The following is a 6929-nucleotide window of genomic DNA, read 5'->3' as shown; positions in this document are numbered from 1 at the left end:
GACCCTTTCACAGGGGTCGCCTAAGACCATCCTGCATATCAGATATTTACATTACGATTCATAACAGTAGCAACATTACAGTTATGAAGTAGCAATGAACATAATTTTATGGTTGGGTCACAACATGAGGAACTGTATTTAAAGGGCCAGAAGGTTGAGAACCAGAGGAGAAGGAAGGGAGAGAAATATCGAGATAAATATCGATGTGAGAGAGATACATCGATTGGCTGTCTCCCGCACATGCCCAACTGGGGCCGGGGATTGAGCATGCAACCGAGATACGTGCCCTTCGGTGCATGGATTGATGCTCTAACCACTAATCACACTGGTCAGGGCCTATTATTGTTTTAAGAAAGACCATGGTGATATGCCACATATGTAGGGGTACTATACAGACGTCACACTATTTATTTTGTCTTGTGGGGTTTTTTTGTGGGTTTGTTGTTGTTGTATCCTCACCCAAGGATATTTTTTCCATTGATTTTTAGAGAGAGTTGGAAGGGAGGGTGAGAGACAGAGAGAGTGAAACATCGATGTGAAAGAGACACATCAATTGGCTGCCTCCTGCACGTGCCCCACCGGGGCAGGGGATCGAGCCTGCAACCGAGGTACATGCCCCCTTGATGGAATCAAACCTGCCACCTTTCAGGTCCGATGCTCTAACCAATGAGCAACCCAACTAGGGCTTGTCTTGTGTTTTATATTAGTTCTTAGTTTTTATCAAATAGTGGGATGCTGAGCTGTTAGCATTTGTCAGGATATTTTTATGGCTCTAAATATAATAGTTATTTTCTAAAATGACACTTGAAGAATAATAGCTGGAGAATATAAGGTGGCAACCACCTTATTTTGATAAATACAATGTACTTTAATTCCACTACATGAAAATGCTTTGATAGAGAAAGTAGGTTTTGCCTATGAGTAGTAAAAAATGTAAAATAAAAATGCACGAAATAACACAGAATCATTTTTACTTTTTAACTAAAAATTATATACATGGAATATGGGATGACTTACTGAGATTATTATGTAACAATTTAAAATATGTGGTTGAGGGAGAAAAAAAATACCACCACTTTCCCCAATCGCATCAATAAAACCTAGACTCCAAGCATTAGTGCTTTTCTGTATGCGTGTCGACACGTCCACACCCGTTACCAGGCGACACCTACACCGCCCAGCTGAGTCTCTGCCCTTTCGCGCCGGTCCTGCTGCTCCGCACGGCGGGCGGTGACTGCACCCCCCTGGCCTCAATACACTCTCTCTTCTGCTTATTTACCGGCAGCTCCCTCTTCAATGCGTGATGTTCTGACAAGGGAAGTGGTTTGTGTCTTTGGTAAATCATCACAGGGGCTTCTCTAAGACTGGGAAATGGATTCACAATCTTATTTTTAGCCGAAGACGAGAACGATGTGCGTGTTGCTTAGTTGCGCTTGGTGGTCATAAGCGCTCCAAACAACCCGCCACAGTGTGGGATGCAGAACGTTGTGAAAGTGTAAGCTATTTACACTGACGTCATGGTTCTGGATGTGCCTCAGGAGTGTCAAGGAGCGTGGACCCTCAGGCCATTGTTAAAAAACGGTTTCAAAGTTTAATGGCTCATAATGATACACGCTTACTGAAAACCATAAAAGTAAATACTCACTAACAAATAAATTATATGAGTGGCTGGGACTTAGGGATAATTTTGTCTCAATAATAAATACCTTTTTATTAGACGCTTTCCCTTTTAAAAATACAATATAAAACTTTGTAAAGAAAAATATCACGTTCTCTGAATTCTTCTGGAACACTGTGGCCAAAGTCATGCCAGAGCTAAGCTCTGGGCCAAGAGATGTGGGGAGCACATGACGGAAGGGTCCCAATGCAAATGGGCCAACTGGGTGACTGAATTCTAGCTTGGGGTGGGAGTGGCAGGCATAAAATGTGTGCAGGGATCTGGTCTGCTGGATTTATGTGTCTAATTTATGTTCTTAATATGTTTTTAAAAATGAGAGAGAGAGAGAGAGAGAGAGAGAGAGAGACAGAGACATTGATTGGCTGCTTTCCTCACACACCCAACCAGGGATCGAACCCATAAACTTGGGCATGTGCCTTGAATGGAAATCAAACCAGCGACCTTTTGATGCATAGGACAACGCTCAAGGAACTGAGCCACACGGGCCAGGGCTATGGGTATGATTTAAAGCATTTTGTATCACTGGCCAGTGTTTCTCAGTGGTTAGTGTCGGCGCAAGCACCGGTTTGCTCCCTGCCGCTACCCCCACCCCACCCCCCTTGTGTTGGTGCAAGCAGGAGGTGAAGGGTTGATTTATCTCTCTCACATCAATGTTTTTCTCTCTATCTCTGTCTCCCTTCCTTCCACTCTTTCTGAACAGCAATGGAAAAAAATAGCCTCAGGTGAGGATAAAATAATTAATAAATAAAGCATTTTATATTTCCTGTCCTCCATCCCACCACAACCACCATCCCATCCATCCCATCCCATCCCATCCCATCCCATCCCATCCCATCCCAGTGTCTCTAAGATGTCAAACCTACACCAATTTAGACTCTGAACTTAACTGGAAACATAGAGTAACTGCACTTTAGGTAACTTCTCAAAGGGCATAACTTTAAACTTTCTATGAATTAAAAGTTCCACCCAGAATCCAATCCCATCCATCCCACCCCATCCCATCCATCCCACCGCATCCCACCCCATCCCATCCATCCCACCCCATCCCAACCCATCCCAGCTCAGTGGATAAAGCATGGGCCTGCAGACTGAAGGGTTCCAGGTTCAACTCTAGTTAAGGGCATGTACCTTGGTTGCAGGCTCCACCTCAGTCCAGGCCCTGGTTGGGGTTCTCACATCGATATTTCTCTCTGTCTTTCCCTCTCTCTTCCACTCTCTCTAAAAATCAAAGGAAAAATATCCTTGGGTGAGGATAAAAAAAAAGTTCCACCAAGAGAAAGGATGTTTACGAAGGATGGCCAGGTGAATGTGGTGTTCAGACTTATTATAAACTAGTGGCCCAGTGCATGAAATTCATGCGCATTAAAAAGGGATTAATTACAGGAAATATTTTAATATTGCTATTTGCCCTTTCTCTATAATAGAAGTGTCAGAACTGAAAGAAAATCAGTAAAATGTATATGAAAATCCTCCTGTAAGAGTCTGTGTGCCATGATGGGAACCAGAGTCAAGTCCCTGCCCACCCACGTGCACCTCAAAATTTCATGAGACCCAGACCCAGCCAGACCCCCCCATTGGGCTAGATCCAGACCCAGCTGGTCCCACCCTTGTCAAGCCTCGCCTGGTGGGGGGCACAGCCTCAGGTCCCCTGGCCTGGTGCTGGGACAGGGGGTGCGGCCTGAGGTCCCCCAGTCCGGGCCAGGGTTGGGGGCATGCCTTGAGGTTCCCCCGTCAAGCTCCGCCAGGTGGAGGATGCGGCCTAAGGCCCCCAGTCAAGCCCTGCTGGGCAGGGGGCACACCTTGAGGTCCCCCGTCAAGTCCTGCCAGGCAGGGGGCGCAGCCTTAGGTCCCCTGGCCCGGCGCTGGGATGGGGGCGCAGCCTCAGGTTCCCGTCAAGCCCTGCTGGGCGGGGGGCATAGCTTGAGGTCCCCCAGCCTGGCGCTGTGGTGGGGGGCACAGCCTGAGGTCCCCCAGCCCAGCACTGGGGCAGGGGGGCACACCTTGAGGTCCCCCATCAAGCCCCACCGGGCGGGGGTGTGTGGCATGAGGTCCCCTGTCAAGCCCCATGGGGGGAGGAGGGGCACGCAGCCTCAGGTCTCTGCTGATTGTTCGTTAAGGCTCATTATGGGAACTCAGCCTCTGTTGTGGGCGCAGCCAATTTGTGTTACGGAGCCCCGCCCCCCTCGCCTCTGCTGTGGGTGCTGCCATATTTGTAGTGGAATGATGGTCAATTTGCATATTCCCTCTTTATTATATAGGATAAAGCTAGGCTACCTCTGGAGGCATCTGGGCAAGGGTCTCATACAGGCATGCTTCTACCTCAGTCACATAAGTGCTACATTATAAAATACAGGCAAGGGCACAGTCTCTGCTATTTTGTAGGAAGAAACTGTGTTGTTAATGTTCAGGATCTGTGTAACTAGACATTGCCAGCTACTTAGAACAAATAAACACTCTTATGTGCTGTATAAAATAGAAAATGAACTCAACATTGTGTCACTGGAAGTGCTGTTACCACAACCTGTTCGTTGGGAAGATGCATCACAGATTGAGATTCTGACTAATTAGAACACCAGGGAATTTAACCAATCAGAACTACACAATGCCCTTATTACTCCTTGGTCACCACACATAGGCCAGCTCTCAGAATTCAGTAACTAAAGGGTAGTGGCAATGAATTCAGCACTACATAAGCAATATGGGTCATCTAGAAAGGTGAATTGCCTGTGGTTATGACAAATAAAAAATAATATCTTATACATCCCCAAATATTTATATTTGGGAGAGAATGTGACAAGGGCAAAATATATTAGTAGGGTTTACAAAAAGACAAAAAAGAGACAAATTTAGAATGCTACAAATTTCTCATATTAGACTCAAAGCCTCATTAACTCAAAAAAATTTTAAGTAAGGCCATAATTAGGGTGAAATTTTAAAATAGCAATAAAGAGTAGGAAGTAAAAGTTCCATTTATTCCACTTTTATCTCACTTCCCTCAAACCCCCAGCATCTCCACCCCTCTGTACTAAGCACTGTTAATAGTGCCTTTGAGTTACAGCTGAGCGTTCAGCTTCTACTGGTCACCACCTGTCTTTGCATCAGGTCAGAGCTATAGATGTGAACGGCATTTACGCTCCTTCCCTATATTTGCTTTCCCCACATTGCCCTTCATTCTGATGCAATCATCTTGCCCAGAGAGTTCTAAGGTGAGACCCAAGAAACCAGGACCGTGTTTGCTGTACAAACATTGCTGAGAGCCTTGTTCATTATTTCCCAGTGTTCTCTCAATGAAGATTTACAGGAGAAATTTGTCTCAGGTCTCAGGACTGGGGATGGAGGAGGTTCTCCAGATTTGTTTTCATCTACAGGACTGTTGCAGTTGCCATGGTCACAAAACAAATCATCCAAACCTAACGGTGTGAAATGATTATTTATTATGCTCATGAATTCTGTGGGCCAGGAATTCGACCAGGGTACAGTGGAGTGTATTATCGCTGCTCCACTGTCTGGGGTCTCACATGGAAGACTCAGGCTAGGGATTAGAATCTTCTGGAGGCTTGTTCCCTCATCTGTCTTATGCTGGCTTTGTCCAAGACTTCAGCTGGTCCTGCTGGCTGGAACCCTCATATATAGCAGAAAGCTAGGTGAAAGCTCTGTAATGGCCTAGCAATGGACATTGCACAGCATTTCTTCAGTTGCTTGGCATTGGCAGAGTCAATTACGAAGTCATTTCCCACGTCCATAGGGAAGGGAAATAGTGTCCACCTATATAGCAAGGTTCTGGAGAAGCATGAGGGACTGAAAATAATGCTATGTCCATTTTAGGAAAATATCATTGGTCACAGGACCCTCTGACACATGGTCCACTATGTATACCAATTACTGAGAAATCCTAGAGGCAAATTCTCCTCATTCACTTTCATTCTATCTTACAATATTTTATATGTCTTTCTAAATCACTGCAGATAATTTTGGAGGGGAGACTAAAATATAAATTATCTGAAATGGTTCTAAGTACCAAAGTAATAGTTCTAAGTACCAAATTAATTTCATCTGGAAGAACAAGAACATGACATTCAGGAATCAAATCCTAACAAATGCTGTCTGCTATCCAAATTTTAACCTTAACTTACACTGACTTAGAATGGAAACCCTGAGGAATCATTTATCTTTTCAAGTCAATTTTTTGATCCCTAAACTGGAATAGTTTCGATTTATCATACTGGAAAAGTATGTTAAATAACTGAATTTATTTCCTAATTGCTCTGCAGTTTGGAGATACAAATCTCAAATGGTTCTGCAATACTTATTTCATCTACTTAAAATGTTTTGCATTACACCACTTAAAAATAATAATATACTTTTTCTAAAAAGGTAGGCTAAGAATTTATAAAGATTCTTGGTATAACTTTTTACAAAGAAGAAAGTAATATTTAATTTTTCAATGAAACAATTACATAGTTTTCCAATCTTTTCCACTAAAGATGAGGTATTAATTATATCATTCTCCCAGAGCATAATTAAGATTTTATTTGAGACATCTATGTTAGGGATTCCTTGTCTGTGAAGAGCAATGAGTTTTATTAAATATGTCATCTCCCATATCAGATTTGTTATAATCAAATTTCACTTCCCTTCATTTTATTACTCCACTACTTCTAGGCTGCAGAGCCAATTTATTCTCCTGTATATAAATTGATTATTTCATGAAAAGGTAGTCACTATAACTATTAAATGCGAAATTTACCATAACACAGACTGCAATTGCCAATTTAGGCACACCTGAATTAGGAAGCTATGCTGTAAAAGGGATTAATTGAACAGCTTTGTGATTGTTTCCCATGGACATTAGCCAGAGTAACTAGAAATTTGCAGCAACAGAATGATGCAAAGTAGACAAGTTAATGTTTTTTAAAAACCATGAAAATTTATATGTGAAACACTGAGTCGTGGCCTTACCATAAGAATTAGTATTAATTGCTTAAGGTTTTACTGATCTTTTAGGGTAAGTTTTAAGACAGTTGACTAAATCTTTTACAAACAAAGTAGGACAGTAATCATATGACTATCTTATATCATATCATCTACACTAATAAAAGAGAAACATGGTAATTGGCGTACGTGCTACCCTTCCCATTGGCTAATCAGCATATCCTTATGCAAATTAACTGTCAGCCAAGATGGCGGCCGGCAGCCAGGCAGCTGGAAGCGAACATGAGGCTTCCTTGCTTCAGTGACTGCAGACTCCAAC

General features: G+C 43.1%; 1 protein-coding gene across 1 annotated transcript in view; it reads right to left on the bottom strand.

Annotated features, from left to right (window-relative positions):
* Nucleotides 1–6929, bottom strand: part of B3GAT2 (beta-1,3-glucuronyltransferase 2) — a 186883-nt gene that overhangs the window by 79045 nt on the left and 100909 nt on the right. The window lies entirely within an intron of this gene.

Source organism: Myotis brandtii, unplaced genomic scaffold (assembly GCF_000412655.1).
Source record: "Myotis brandtii unplaced genomic scaffold, ASM41265v1 scaffold471, whole genome shotgun sequence".
Classification (NCBI taxonomy): domain Eukaryota; kingdom Metazoa; phylum Chordata; class Mammalia; order Chiroptera; family Vespertilionidae; genus Myotis; species Myotis brandtii.
This window is presented reverse-complemented; position numbering and strand designations above follow the sequence as displayed.